General features: G+C 32.4%; 1 long non-coding RNA gene across 5 annotated transcripts in view; it reads left to right on the top strand.

The window, feature by feature from the left end:
• Nucleotides 1–15,036, top strand: part of LOC108742523 — a 75,424-nt gene that overhangs the window by 57,396 nt on the left and 2,992 nt on the right. Inside the window, exons 3-5 of one of the 5 annotated variants that reach the window (XR_003231871.1) lie at nucleotides 4,999–5,247; nucleotides 13,077–13,233; nucleotides 13,811–13,885. This is a non-coding gene — a long non-coding RNA (uncharacterized LOC108742523). Of the gene's footprint in view, nucleotides 1–4,998; nucleotides 5,248–13,076; nucleotides 13,238–13,777; nucleotides 13,886–15,036 lie in introns of all 5 variants that reach the window. The other 4 variants (XR_003231868.1, XR_003231869.1, XR_003231866.1 and 1 more) reach the window with 4 other exon arrangements.

Raw genomic sequence — 15,036 nt, 5'->3', positions numbered from 1 at the left:
AAAAAAATAGAGGATGATTAGTAGCTCGGAGGTTAGGATCTCTCTCTCCCTTGCCGCTGGTGGGTGGAATGTCAGAGATGGTTTTTGATTGCGCTGGGACCAGTATTTATACCAACCTGAGGTAATGAAAAGGGGTGGAATGTAGAGGGGTTGAAGGTGGGGTGATGAAGTGGGGTAAAATTGGTTAAAGAATGAACGAATGTGAGATAACGGGTACTTAGGGAAAAAAAATGAAAAAAATGATGCTGGGAACGAACGTGGCATACTCGAAAACCTAGGATTAAAAAAAAAGAGCAAGTCTGTACGATAACTAGAAGAGAAAACAGAAATTGAAAGAAAGATAGAATTTATAGTGCGGGAAATAAGTAAAGAAATAAATAGAAAATAAAAAAAGGAAATAGATGTCTAGACAAAAAACCAGTTAATGAAAAAAAGAAAAATATTAAAAGAATTGAATAAAATTTAGTTTTCGAAATATGCCTCATGTAGGGGTTGTTGTTGGTAACGGTGAAACTTGTCGGACGGGTTGATAAGGGAAGTAGGTAGGTAAACATACCGGTCGACGAGTCTGGGTTTCGTGGAACAAATTTTGCATGTACTTTCCTACCAGGTACAACAAAAGAAGGAAAACAGTAGGCGCTGTATTTTGATGCATAATATCCGCGTTGAATAGAATGTACCTACTACGTATATGGTGCCTTTCCCGACAATAAGTTTTCAATTGTTCAAGGCCTTTTAAGAAACATTTGCCAATCGTAACTTTTTTTTACATTATTATGAGCATATATTATGTTGAAGTTCGTTTAGAAAAAGTTTTTATCTTATGTAGCCAGGGTAATTGTCCCATACGCAAAGGAACTAATGGCGTCACTTATAACCAAGGTTACAATTATATCGTACAAACGTATACAATAAGTTATTTATACAGTTACAATGTTTAATTTTAAAAAACAGTACTTGTACCTATTAATTATAAATTGTAAAGTTTCGGAAATTAAAGTACATTGTTCGAAAAGGTTTTCGAAAATTTAGAAAAAATTTTTACAGTTTAAAGAGGTTTTATCTTAGGTGACGTCTTTGCCGATTGTGTGCATCGATTGTTGATTCTTTTTTCTTTGTTGAACAGGTCTTGTCTTTAAATTTTAAGAAAATATATGTATAAGGGTAGAAAATTGGGGATGATTCCCATTTTCAAATTTTTAGAATATAAACAAAGTAAGTACATATTCATTACAAATGGTGAAAGCTTTATAAAGACATCAGTTTTCAAAACAAACTAAAGAAAGAAATGAAAATTATTGAGAGCTGTTACGAGATCGCGTAAGGTTTATTTATAAAACAAGAAATATGTGGTGCATTTATAGCACATTCAAAAAATTTATGTTTTCGCCTTTATTTCAATATTCTGTAAGTTTTTCCATTGTCCCTGATATTCACACAATATAATTTTCTAAATGATCATCTAAAATTGTTAATAGAAATAATACGCTGGTTTTAATTATTCAATGGGCTAATAATTGAAAATATTACAGAATAATATGTTAAGAATCCGAACTGTAAGTACTATTTTATTGTCACCCCACAAAGCTGAATCGTTACTTCGTGGTCGTTTGTATTCGAACTCGCTATTATAGTAGAATCCGCTTATAATGACATCGAAGGAAAATGACAAATACGTCATACTAAGCGAGCATCATACAATGCATAGTCTTAGAAAATAAACAACTTTCTATTTTGGTTAGATATTTAGTTTAATAGATAGAAGAACTACAAATTGTATATATTTATTAACAGAAAAAATGTGCCATGTGCTATACTACCGACAAAGGTATCGTCGAAATTTGGACGAATTACGACTGGTTAAGTATAAAATCGTTACTTTTCCGTTACTTTACCAATCAATTTATTGGATGTTGTTAAGAAAGTATGCTACTGGAGGGTAGAAAGTGATATAAAAACAAAAGACGACACGTCATCGGTGCACTAAGTTTATTTGGTATGGACACTAATTATATACTATATACAAANCCACAAAGCTGAATCGTTACTTCGTGGTCGTTTGTATTCGAACTCGCTATTATAGTAGAATCCGCTTATAATGACATCGAAGGAAAATGACAAATACGTCATACTAAGCGAGCATCATACAATGCATAGTCTTAGAAAATAAACAACTTTCTATTTTGGTATATTTATTAACAGAAAAACGGAAAGAACGTTGAATTGTAATATCAATATACATAACATATTTTGTCATTTTTTACATGAGAAATAAATAATGCAGGAGCAGGAGTGGGAAGGGTCAGAAAAATAAGTGAAATTATTATTATTAATCATTTGGGTCACTATAGTTGGATATCGTTTCTTGAGAATTCGTCTTAATAAACGATATGTCATTTTAAACGGAGTCATTATATCCAAACTTTCCTATAAAGAATTTAATATGTAAACCAAACTTAACACTGCAATTACTTCATATTGGTTGGTCAATATAGGCGTAGTCATAATAAACGAATTCCACTATACATGTAATTTATTTGACCATAAAAAGGACTTTGAAATTAATTTATCCGTAGATGGAAGTAAAATAATTTTGAAATTTAATTAAAAAGGAATCGTGCGCTCGGTGTATATTAAATTATTGCTAAATTGCTGAAAATATGGATTTGAAAAAAATACCAATCAAATCACAAACAAAATTTTGTGACAAAATTTCAAGTCAGAATTAGAAATTTGTGAAACTAACAATTGTTTTGTTTCTAATTCATATTTAGTTTAATTAACATGTTTCACAATGTGACAAACAACCGCATAATTTCTATTGCTGAATTCATAATAGGTAATTTTCTTTTGCTTTCACGTAAAAATTGCCGAACCTATTGAATATGATTATATCAGTAATATTTAATTATAGATACCATTAATATTTACCAATACACCTATTCCTGAAGTAAGACAAAATTTTGAAATTCAATGAAATTCCGATGTGAAAGGCAGACTGATAACTATCTGGAAGTATCAGTCGGAAAATCTTTAAAAACTATTTAATATCTATCAGAAACTCGAGGTAATAATACTACCTAAAATATCATCAGCAACTTTAAAGAAAGTTGAAAACCTTGGAAATAAATTCTGATTAAGCATGTACCTCAAAATTGCATGCAAATTTAAGCAGTAATTAATATGCTTGTGAAGTACATTCACAAGCAATTGAATATAAATTTACTTACCAGAATAGGTATAAAATTTTAATTTGTACGATTTAATTTTTTATCCAACATTACCATAACTTAAAAGGGCCTTTTATAATTCTTTTCTTCTTGAAGACTTCGCTAAAATGTGATATGCATTAGTGTCTTTTGGTGGATAAATTATACGAGTACCAAGAAAACACTAGTAATAACGAATAACAATTTATAACAATAACAACGAAAACACAAATAACAAAAAGGCACAGGAAAAATGCAACAGACATATAAGAACAAAGTGACAAAAAGAGCAAGATAACAAAACAGTAATAATAACAAAGATAACAACAAAAATGAAAACAATGTAGAGAATAATAATAGAATAATAGAAGCACTTACGAATGGTGCTAGCGGTAGGCGAGAGACTTTCGATAAGATTTTTTTTTTTTTTTATGTTTTCGTGGAAGAGGGGAAATCTTCAAAAGACACCCAGCCGTCCGTACGACGATAAGAATTTTTGGAGGGTATTTATAGGATAGGGTTGTTAGTAGATTTGATAGAAGGTTCTAGAAGGAAAAGTAGTGAGAGAGAGGGTGAAAACACTAGTTTATAGGAATACATAGAATTAGACAGTACAGAATTCAAGAGAAAGCAATTAAGGGTAAAACCAGATATTAGTATGGGAGTGCATGCAGGTATGGTTGAAGTTGGATTTCCAGGTAAAAGTGATTGAAAGAACAATAGAGTTTAGATTGAAAGGAAACCAAAGTATTTACAAGATAAGAAGTTGAAAAGAATTGAAATAATATTTGAAGTGAAATAATATTCGAAATGAAATATTATTTGAAATGAAATATTATTTGGAATGGAAAAATTAGAAAAAATATTTAGACACAAAAACAAAACAATAACAGTTATTTCGGCACAGCATGGTTAGTAAAATAGTGTTTTCGAAAGCTGCTTTAAATATCAAAAATATGTTCTATACTCTATTAACTATTGCTTAAAGGCAATTTTCAGTTGGTTGTGATGAAAGGCTAACAAGAACCATTTTGGATTTATTCATAGGTCAAAAAATAGTAAAGGTATTGATAGTAAATATCAATGGATAATGAAAGTAGGGCATTCCCTCCTGAGTGTGAATTTCCACTCGAGCCGAAGGAGAGGGTGGAAACCAGGGGAAGGATAATAATAAAGTCCTTTCCTAGTAAAAAGTAAATGGTATTTCTTACCCAGGAAATTAGATTACTGTTCGTAAATAGTTAAGGATATGGGTTGTTTTAGTTTTAGGGAAATGAGAAGATTAGCTCAGGATAGGAGGTACGTGTCTAACCAGTCTTGGGACTGACGACGTTATGATGATGATCCAGGAGTGAATCCTCCGCTTCCGTCCATAAAATTAGGGAAAATAAATCATAGGCCATTAGTCCTAAGACTGATTGGACAAGCACCTCGACTCTTTCGATATTTAGATAACTAAACTGCTATAAAAATAAAGAACATAAATTATTAATTGGTAATTTATTGAATCTACCAAACTAAAGTTGTTCTGCAATTTGTTAATTCAAATAAGCTTTGGCGAGTTGATAAGGTCTAATTCGAAATTTCGATCTATATCGGGTAGTTCCTATAATGAGAGTAAAAAAGACAATAAGTAGGTGCAGGATCAGTTAATAATCGAGTTTTTGAGAGAAACATATTCTTTCAAAATATGCTGAAAATAATTCGCAACGCTAAGATGATTTCTATTTTATCCAAGAGAAAAACTAAACTCGCCTATTATTTTGAATGTTTATTTTTTTTTTAACAGACACAAGAGAAGATGTGGATATCGGTGGTTCGGTGTTACTTATCAGTGATTAGCAAGGCTCATGCGTCAGCTTCGAATAACTTCGCAACCATTATCACAAGTTCTTCAGTTAAGTTGTTATACGGTCAACGAAAAGACAGCGATTCGCGCGTTGTTTCTCGTTTATTCACATTAATTATGGAAGACACCCAGATTTCATTTTTGGAAACTACTAACTAATACCTGGGCACTATGTACATTATCCATCAGGTAAGATAAGTTACTCTTTATAAGTGATTCTAGAGTCGGTAGCTAAGCTTGTAGCGTAATCTTTTGCAGCTGAGAGAGCTGATAATAGGATATTTAAAACATAAAAATAAAACAACATAAAAACTAAAACTGATTATAAGTAAATCACCAATATTTTGACGTGTTAAGCATGTTAAAGACCAATATTTAGTCATCGTAGGATCATACATAAGAGTCGGTAGTAAGACAGTACAAACATTATACAAGGTCTGTTCAAAAAGTTTTGTGTTTTTTCAAAAATAATTTATTTATTCATGAATATCTATTTTGTCCCTCCCCTTCAAAGTAATCCCCACCGGATATTAAACACTTGTTCCAACGTTTTTTCCAATCCTCGAAGCACTTCAATAAATCATTTTTTGTGATCTTGTTCAGCTCCTCGTTCGATATCGTCCTTATCTCCTCAGTTGTAGCGTAGCGTTGTCCTTTCATGGGTCTCTTCAGCTACGGTGACTGCAGCCAATTTTTGTTCTTCCACAAATCCAGGCGGTTTTGGCGGTTGCTTCGCGCAAATTGCGCATAACTTCCAAGTTTTATTCCTTATTGACCGTTCTGCCCTGCGGCAGATACCCATTGTATTTGACGGATTCTACTACATAGTCGGTATTATAAAGTGCCATATGCTAATAGTACATTCAATACAGAGTGGACAGTAGATAATACCCCGAACTTACGGAATAAGTGGGACCGAGCGATAACCGCGAAAGTCGAATTTGCTTAAGTCGGGATACCTTCAATTTTGCATTTAAATTCATACAAATGATGTTTAATTAGGACCATAGACTAAAGAATATAGTAATTTATAAGAAAAATGTGCACATAATCTTATTAGATAACACAACGAGTTTTATATTATGTAGTAGATATGAATTGGAAGCAGGTAGATTATTTTAACGTATGTAGCAAAGATTGTTCAAAGATTTTTCTTCTCGCACAAAATTTCCTTCCGTCTTTTATTCTGTCTTCTATAGTAGCGCTCATCGTTGGGGTCGGTTTTCCAAAATCTGTAACCTTTTTCCATTAAAACTAAAATCGAGAAGCCTAACGCTATTAGCGATGAGTCTTACCAGTCGTATGGTTCTTAGTCTTGCTTATTCGATCTTGTAGCTTCATCTTGGTGGTACAAATTTTTCCATTTACCGTTACAATAATTTTCCATCATACACGCGCCCTTGTCATGACTTTTAAAGAAAATAGTGTCGATAGCAGAGATGTGATTTATTAGAAATACTTGCATTGCAAATGCAAATACAAAATAAAAAATACATATTTTTATCTTGCATTTAAATACCTTTTTGAGAAAAGCATTTTGTATTTTATTTCAAATACTTTTCCAAACGTATTTTCTATTTGTAAAATGCAAAATATATATTTGCCGCTAAAAGTTTTGCTAGTGTCATCGATCAAACATTGTGTAAAATGATGAATGAAAGTTGCTCACATTGGCCGTTGATGGTATTAGAAGCTTAAAAGGGGGATAAAGAGACATTCCATGAATGTCTTCTAATTCTTTAACTGAAGAGAGTCCAAAAAATTCTAAATTCCTTGGAAATGGATAATGTAAAATATTGAATCGATATTGTTTTCTGGGTTCAATGTTCAAGTTCCAAATTGATATCGGCACCTGTCAAATCACCACTTATCGTACCATTAGCAATTCANAAAAATTTTTTGTTCCAAAAAAGAATATATTGAAGTTTCAAATAAGTAGTTAAACTTTTTAAATAATAATTTTTGTTTAGTCTTGCGTATTTGATCTTTGGCATGCATATTCGGTCTTGGTTTTAGTCTTTGTCTTGTTCGTTTGGTCATGGTTTTAGTCTTTGTCTTATTCGTTCGGTCTTGGTTTTAGTCTTGATATTTTTCGTTCGGTCTTATTTTTAATACGAAGACCAATTTTACTCATCACTAGACGCTATTTAAAAGTTTTTGTGAAATTTCATCCAATAATTGTCCAATAATCTCATAACCCTGACTGTCTATATTACTTCATATATCTATACATCATAAAAGTAAAACGGAACCTCTTACAGGGGTCACTCACGGTCCATACGATTGTCCGTTTGTCACAGTCTATTTGTAAGCTGTAGTAGTACATTTTATTAATACACATATTTTGCACTGGTTAATACTCAAAGTACTATCATAAAATTTAAAGAAGAAGCAGCTAAGTAATTACTCTTTTTTAATATATTATGTTATAATTTCAAACAATACTTCTAAAAGATATCCTGAATGAGTTTTCAAATTTTTGAAGGGTGTTGTGTGACTTATTGTTCTTTATAATTTTTACTGGAATATAAATCCATACATCATTGAAATTAACGCGTTCGTCAACAACCGAGGAAGTAGAAATAAGACATAATTAATTCTTAACATATGTATATATAATATCCAGTTGTCCTTTACATATTCATATTGCTTGTGTTATGTTTTTGTCAAGTAAAACAAGCAATAAGTTGTACAAAGGTTAGTGAAAGTTAGAAAATATTTTATTGCACCGAATAATTGTAGNATATTCGCTCTTTCCCTACTTTTTCTTCCCTTGCATACCAGTATTTTAGTTTTACTTTTATTTATTTTCATACAGTACTGATCTGTCAGTACCGCTTCCATTTTATTTAAAGCTATCTCTAGGTCCTCCTTGCTAGATGTTAATACTGCTATATCATCTGCAAATCTAAGCATACTTATCTTTTGCCCTTGCACATCTATCCCTACAGTTGTACTGTCTTTAATGATGTTGATGGCGTCTTCGATGTATAGATTAAAATGAAAAAGATCAAATAAATTCTTTTGCACAGAAGCGACCCGACTTTTATCCACGCGAAAAACCAGGATAGAGTAAATGCTGAAAATTTTTAATCTCTCAGTTATAGAGACGTTTTAGTAATAAATTCGAAAAATCCAAATCGTAATTTTCAACGTATTCTGAAACATTGCTAAATAATTTGGAAAAGTAGGATGAGTAGTAATAACAACATAATCTGAAGGAAAACTCTTAACATTCGTCTCTCTGTTCAAACAAAAAGATTGGAGAAAGTGAATTTGGGAATTTCTTGAAAAATATTTGTTTATTATTTTATATTGTGTGGTTGGCCATGTGGATTTCATGTTACACTGAACGCACCCTTGCTTGCTATTGTCTTGGTTTTGAATCAAATAGTATCGAACATGTACACTAGTGTATGTATCTATATGTCTGTAAGGAAAGCATTTGTGAATAATCACATACATTTTTAATTTACGCTAATATTAACATTACTTATCTCCTCAGAGGCTAAACTAAAAATATAAGATTTGTCTACATATTTTTACTACACTCCCGACTAATTTAAATAAAAGGTCATACATAATTGTGAAAACAGGAAGGGCGTCAAGTTTAGGCATTGCCGTGAATGGCAGAAATTCACGTTACGCCACTGGTGTGTTATGAAGTAAATGTAAGTGTTTCATTCATCACTTTGGGTCCTTATTATTCGATTTTCAAATTTGGTCCCGCAAAATTTAGGTTTTTACAGTGCAGTGGTTCAAGCCAATTTGGGTTTGTATAATGGCAAAGTATTCTGAAGTGGCATGTGTTTTGAAGAATGGATTGTTGGAAAATCGAAAGAAATTATTCTTCATTTCGAGTCCTTTTTAACTAAGTTTTAAGTTTGGATGATCAAAATTTTGCTCTTAACAGTACTTCAACTGAAGGCGGATTTAATAAGGAGGTGCAAGCGGTGCACTCTGCATACTCGACTGGAAATAAGTTCAGTATGGGGTCCGATCCGGATCAGGATTGCCTGATGATTGATCACGGATAAATCAGGGTTCCTGATCCGGATATAATTAAAAATCTTCACGCCATACCTATATGATCCGCACAGGATCTGTTAAAAAGATCTATACCAAACGTGTTTCAAAGATCCATGCTGGATCCGTTTTTCAAAAATTCATGCTGAATCCATTTCAAAAATCTATGGTCGGTCCATTCAACAGATCCATGCCCAATCCCGCCGAAGGATCCATATCGGATCCTTTCAAAGGATCAAGATTAATTTTGTTTTTACATATTAATTTGGCATTAAATAAATATTACTATTTTAAAATAATTCGAAGTGGTCTGTATTCTGTCGAAACTGCCAGACGCGGATCGCGATATCGATCTTTTTGGATCTCATCAGCGCGTCGTAGGCAGCTCCGACAGAACACAGACCAACTTTTACCTGCTGTCTTAACAGNATAAAAAACTAAATTCTGTATTATGATCCAGTTCAGAACGTCGGATACAATTTTGCTTTAAACAACATACCGAAACTGTAATAAGATTCCTAGTATTAGATTCTGATAAGGAACTGATTAGATGATTGATCAAGGGATAGGCTACTGTACTTTGATCAGGAACTGATCAGATAGACGGATCGAAGGAAAGGATACTGTACGCTAATCAGTTCCTGATCAGGTGATCAGATCAACGGATAGAGTACTGTACTCTGATCAGGAACTGATTAGATGACCGTATTACGAAAAGTCCAATCCGGATTTGATCATAATCCGAGTTCCCTGAAATTTTCGGTAATTTAGGAATTTTACAGGCAAATGATGAGGATACCGTAGATAGAGAAGGTTAGAAATGAAGAGGTGTTAGAAAGAATATGAGAACAGAGGACTCCTTTGAGGTCAATAAGAAATAGGCGAGATAGGTTGGAAGGACATCTTTTCATGCATGAAGGTCTAGACAGAGACATATTAGAGGGGTAGAGGTAGACCTATATTAGATTACTGTTCGCAAATAGTTAAGGATGTAGGTTGTTCTAGTTTTAGGGAAATGCGAAGATTAGCTCAGGATAGGAAACAGTGGTGGTGCATGTCCAACCAGTCTTGGGACTGACGATCTTATGATGACGATGATAAGGAATTTTTAATTCATTTTTTAATTTTTTTTTTCGAAAACCTGCATCAAGTCCCCCAATGTTCAAGATCCGCCACTGAAGATCCAAATTTATTAAATTATTATTCAGAAAAGCTTCGATTCTGTCGGATTCTATTACAGGTGCGGCCAAATTTACCAAACGAAAGTATTGTATTTTTAAATTTATTTAAAAAAAGTGCTGATTTAAATGTTTCTATAAAATTGGGTTTACACTATGTGGCAAACGTTGTATAACATTTTAGTTGGGAACTTTTTACCCCTCCTATATGTTACATGTAGCAAATGGTGTATGTTACATATAGCAAATGGTGTATGTTACATATAGCAAATGTTATGTATGATTAGTGACGTGAATTCTACATGCTACATATTACAAAATTCAGCGCGACTGCGATAAGTGACTGAAAATGGTACTTGTAGCAGATGCCAGACGAAAAATGTGCATAAAACATTGCAGCATATAGCAAAAGCTATATATAGCACGTGTTTCTTTGATCTTTACCTACTTTAAATGCAGAAGTTTTGCTAAATGTATAGCATTTAAAACAGCCATTTTTTACTTGCAGTAAATGTTATATGTCTATTGCTAAATGTTATATGTAGCACGATTTGCTATATATAAGTAATTTTTCTAACTGTTAGCAGATGTTACATAAATTTTGCTAAATTTAACATAGTAGGTTTTGCTACGTAGTGTAAACGCGGCTTAATAAGTTACTTGTTTTATGGTAGTTTCATATGTTTTCACTTTTTTTTTTGTTTCAAAACAAATTAATAACAGCTATTGCATCAAAACATTCAATAAAGGCAACTTAACAGTTTTTTTTATCTGTTTAAAGGATGTTGCTTCTCTAAGTTGATTTTAATCGATTTGTTTTATTTATCACCAAGTGTTGCGTTTCTTTGCCGTCCGTTTTCTGTTTCATTCATTGGGGTAGTTAGGGGCAATTACCACGAAGTAGTGTATGTAACGTGTAAAAAAACAAAATGTAGTTCATTTTAAAATGTGAACTGCCGTTAAAGTTGAACATTTATTTATTAATAAATGTCCTTTTGAAATTCGTAATAAAAGTGATTTTTAAGAAATAGCGCAAAATGTTTTGTTTAATTTGAGATTGTTAGATAAAGTGAAAAGTAAAGTAAAAGTAATTGTACCTCGTTGTAAATTCACGCCACTTATTATACCAGTGGCGCAGCGTGGGGGTGGTTCAAAGGGGGGTCACGGGCTCCTGTCGGCGTGAAAGAATCAGATCCGCCGCAGAGTAATGTCAGATATTTCTATTTCTTGGTTTTTATACGAGATACTAATAATTTGTACCATGCAGCAAGACATTACCGTCTTGGTTGACAAAATTACCAAGATTTTTGTCTAACAATTTGAGAAAAGCTGTCTTGTATCTAATCGTAAAAACGGAAAAATTTTATAGCCAATATAACAATGAATGTCGAATGCTCGGACCCTAACTAAATTCACGCTACGCCACTGTATTATACAAAATCAGAATGATTCTTTAAAAGCCTATCTTATACGTATTTAAAACAAATAACTGCAACTAAATGGCTAAAATTTGACTTCCGACATAATCGGATGTGCTCTTTCCAAGTTGCATATATTTTCATACCGGATGTGACCATCAACTTTCTTATTTTGAATGTAACACCATCTGCATATTTTTACATTTTTGAATTCTAAACTAAATCGAAAGTGTAAATAAAAAACATTTAGTTACCTATACACTAATTTATTGAGAGAACTTCGACAACACCTTCTTTCTGGATAATATTGACATTTATTTCGCTCACAAGATAAATATAATTTAATTTGTCTCACAATAAATGAAGAAATTCTGTGCNTTATGGAGTAGGAGTTAAGTGGAAATTAATTTGGAGATGACTGAAACAACAGAATGCCTGCAGTGGTATTCCTCTTGGACTTGGCTTGCTCATTGCACTTATGGACTTTAGAACGCTACTTTCTGCAGTTACTTAATTAAGGTGAGATTGTACGACAATATTAAAAGGCTTAATTAATCTTATGGGTTATTGGTCTTACCAATTATCTATGATTCACTGTTTAAATCGAGGTTAACGTGTATCTAACGGTATTTAATCTCTATATGTCTATTGTACGCATCATAAATTGGCATCGTGCAACGTACATCTATGATTGACATTTAGTGATGTCATGATGTAAATCGACGTGTCGCCATTTTATTTTAATTCAGCTATTTTGGTTGCTGTTTGGTGTTTCTTTTTAGATTGTTTTGTTCTTTCCTTAATTAATAGTGCAATTAATAAATTTTTTTCGTCCATTTCTGCAGAGTCCAACAAATGAGTTCAGTTTGGCGCTACTCGAACTAACGTATATCTAACGGTATTTAATCTCTTTATATGTCTATTGTACGCATCATAAATTGGCACCGTGCAACGTACATCTATGATTGACATTTAGTGATGTCATGATGTAAATCGACTTGTCGCCATTTTATTTTAATTCAGCTATTTTGCTTGCTGTTTGGTGTTTCTTTTTAGATTGTTTTGTTCTTTCCTTAATTAATAGTGCAATTAATATATTTTTTTCGTCCATTTCTGCAGATTGTCTAAGAAATAAGTTCAGTTTGGTCCTACTGAAACAACCAATGTTTACATGGGTGTGGTTTCATGTGGATTATATTCTTGGTTTGCTGTTTTCGTCTTCGCCTTACAACATTGTGCAGTTAACTTTCAACCGATGAGTGATAGCAACTGGATATTTATTTGAATTCCACCGAAATAAATTCTCTGCTACAAGGTGTTTCTCCTGCAGTTGGTTTGCTTTTTACACCTGTGAACTTTGGAACGTTACGTTCTACAATTAATTAAGGTGAGATAGAAAAGGTGGAGGTGTTCAAATTCAAAGTTGGCGGGCTGCTGTATGACGCGAAAGAAAAAAGTTACACAAAACACAAGCTTCGTGCCTTTAAGGCTTCAAGTTCGGTCATGTTAAACTTTTTTGGCCGCCAAGCGAAGTGTCGTCTCATCAGTTTTAAGTAGGTAAGAAATTAAAAATTCAGAGCAATAAATAATTGTTATGTGCCATGCAAATATCGATATGTAATCAATTAATTTTGCTGATCACGATATGCATGCTGGGTTTTTCGATTATTTACTTTTTCTTAATATTTTCGATATTACTCTTTCAATATACTTATATTAAGAACAGACGGTAAGGTCATATTTTTTTTTTTAAATTAAATTTTAAATTACCGCAATGTTGATGTTTAATTTAAACGTAAAATAATTAATGTAGACTTGATATACTTTTTCATCTATGCTCTATAGTTTCTTCCTTTCGCAGTTATCTACTGTCCATCGCATAATTGACAGAATTACTTATTCTATCTATGAACTCTATACATCTTTTTCATTTTGCCTGATCTTGCCATTTTGTATTAAATGCGACGATACGTCGCCATTTTTAAAATTCATAATTTTACTTGCTTTTCGGTGCATATTTTAAGTATTGTATTTCATGTTTTAATTGTTTAATTGTATAGTTTATTATTTTTTCTTCTCTATTTTTACAAATTGAAGATAATTAACAGTGGACGAGTGTTCATTTTATAGCAACTGAAAGAGCAAGTTGTCTCGTTTTTTGTCATGGTGTTCTTTTCATTTTGGAGGATCTTGTAGTTAATTAAGGTGAGGATTCGTGTTATAATATATAAGTAAATATTTTGTATTTCCGATTAACTTAATACTTGTATTTTTCCAAAACGACCTTCATATTTTTCTTTAGATTCTAATTGACTTCATAACTTTTTAATGAGCGCGTTAGGTAATAAAAAATCTTCTAGGTATCTGTTGTTAATTACGATTTTTATTTTTGAACATCGTTATAAATGACCTACACTGTAAAGCGGATTTACTAATTTTTATAAACTGCTTTCCTCATTTTTGTTTTCATTTTAATTTGTTATGAGTAATATTTTTGATGGTCCTTGTTATAATGTGGTGGACGGCAAAAATGTTTTCTTCTATATTAGACACAATCACGTTTGCCGCATACTAATATTAGGTATCACAAATTCTCAGTATTCGTACCAGTTTTTAATAATTTTTATCGTGTAGCTAGACATTATCGTCTTGGTTTGTGAAAATACCAAGATTTTCGTGTTGATAAAAATCTGTAAAAAGCAATTGTCTTCTGAGTTTTTGAAGCATTGCAAAGGTATAAAAAGGCAATTTATGTACCTAGCGATAATAGAAATACTGAAGTTCAGCAGAGTGGATGTATAATTTACTTCTTTATTAATTTGGAAATGGATTATCAAAATTTTCTTGCTATTTTGAGTTATGTATGTAAATTAAGTAAGTTATGTGAGAGCTTTGGAAATAACATTCTTAATTCTACATTTGTTTCTAATAAATTAACACTTTTCAGATTAAATTAATTATTTTGTTGTCTCATATGAAAAAGATCATCATCATCATCATCATAAGGTCATCAGTCCTAAGACTGGTTGGACACGTTGGAGGTACGCGTCCAACTAGTCTTAGGACTCTTTCCTATCCTGAGCTATACTTCGCATTTCCCTAAAACTAGAACTATTTGTGAAGAGTAATCTAATCTAGGTCTACCTCTACCTCTCCTCACTCCTGTTTCTTCCTCTAATATGTCTCTGACTAGACCTTCATGCCTGAGAAGGTGTCCTACCAACCTATCTCGCCTAGTTTTTTTTGACTTCCATAGAGTCCTCTGTTCTCCTATTCTTTCCAATACCTCTTCATTTCTAACCTTTTCTACCCACGATATCCTCATCATCCGCCTATAACACCACATTTCGAACGCT

Source organism: Agrilus planipennis, unplaced genomic scaffold, assembly GCF_000699045.2.
Source record: "Agrilus planipennis isolate EAB-ADULT unplaced genomic scaffold, Apla_2.0 scaffold358, whole genome shotgun sequence".
In the NCBI taxonomy this organism is placed as follows: domain Eukaryota; kingdom Metazoa; phylum Arthropoda; class Insecta; order Coleoptera; family Buprestidae; genus Agrilus; species Agrilus planipennis.
The sequence above is the reverse complement of the archived record's forward strand: the minus strand, read 5'-3'. Positions and strand labels throughout refer to the sequence as shown.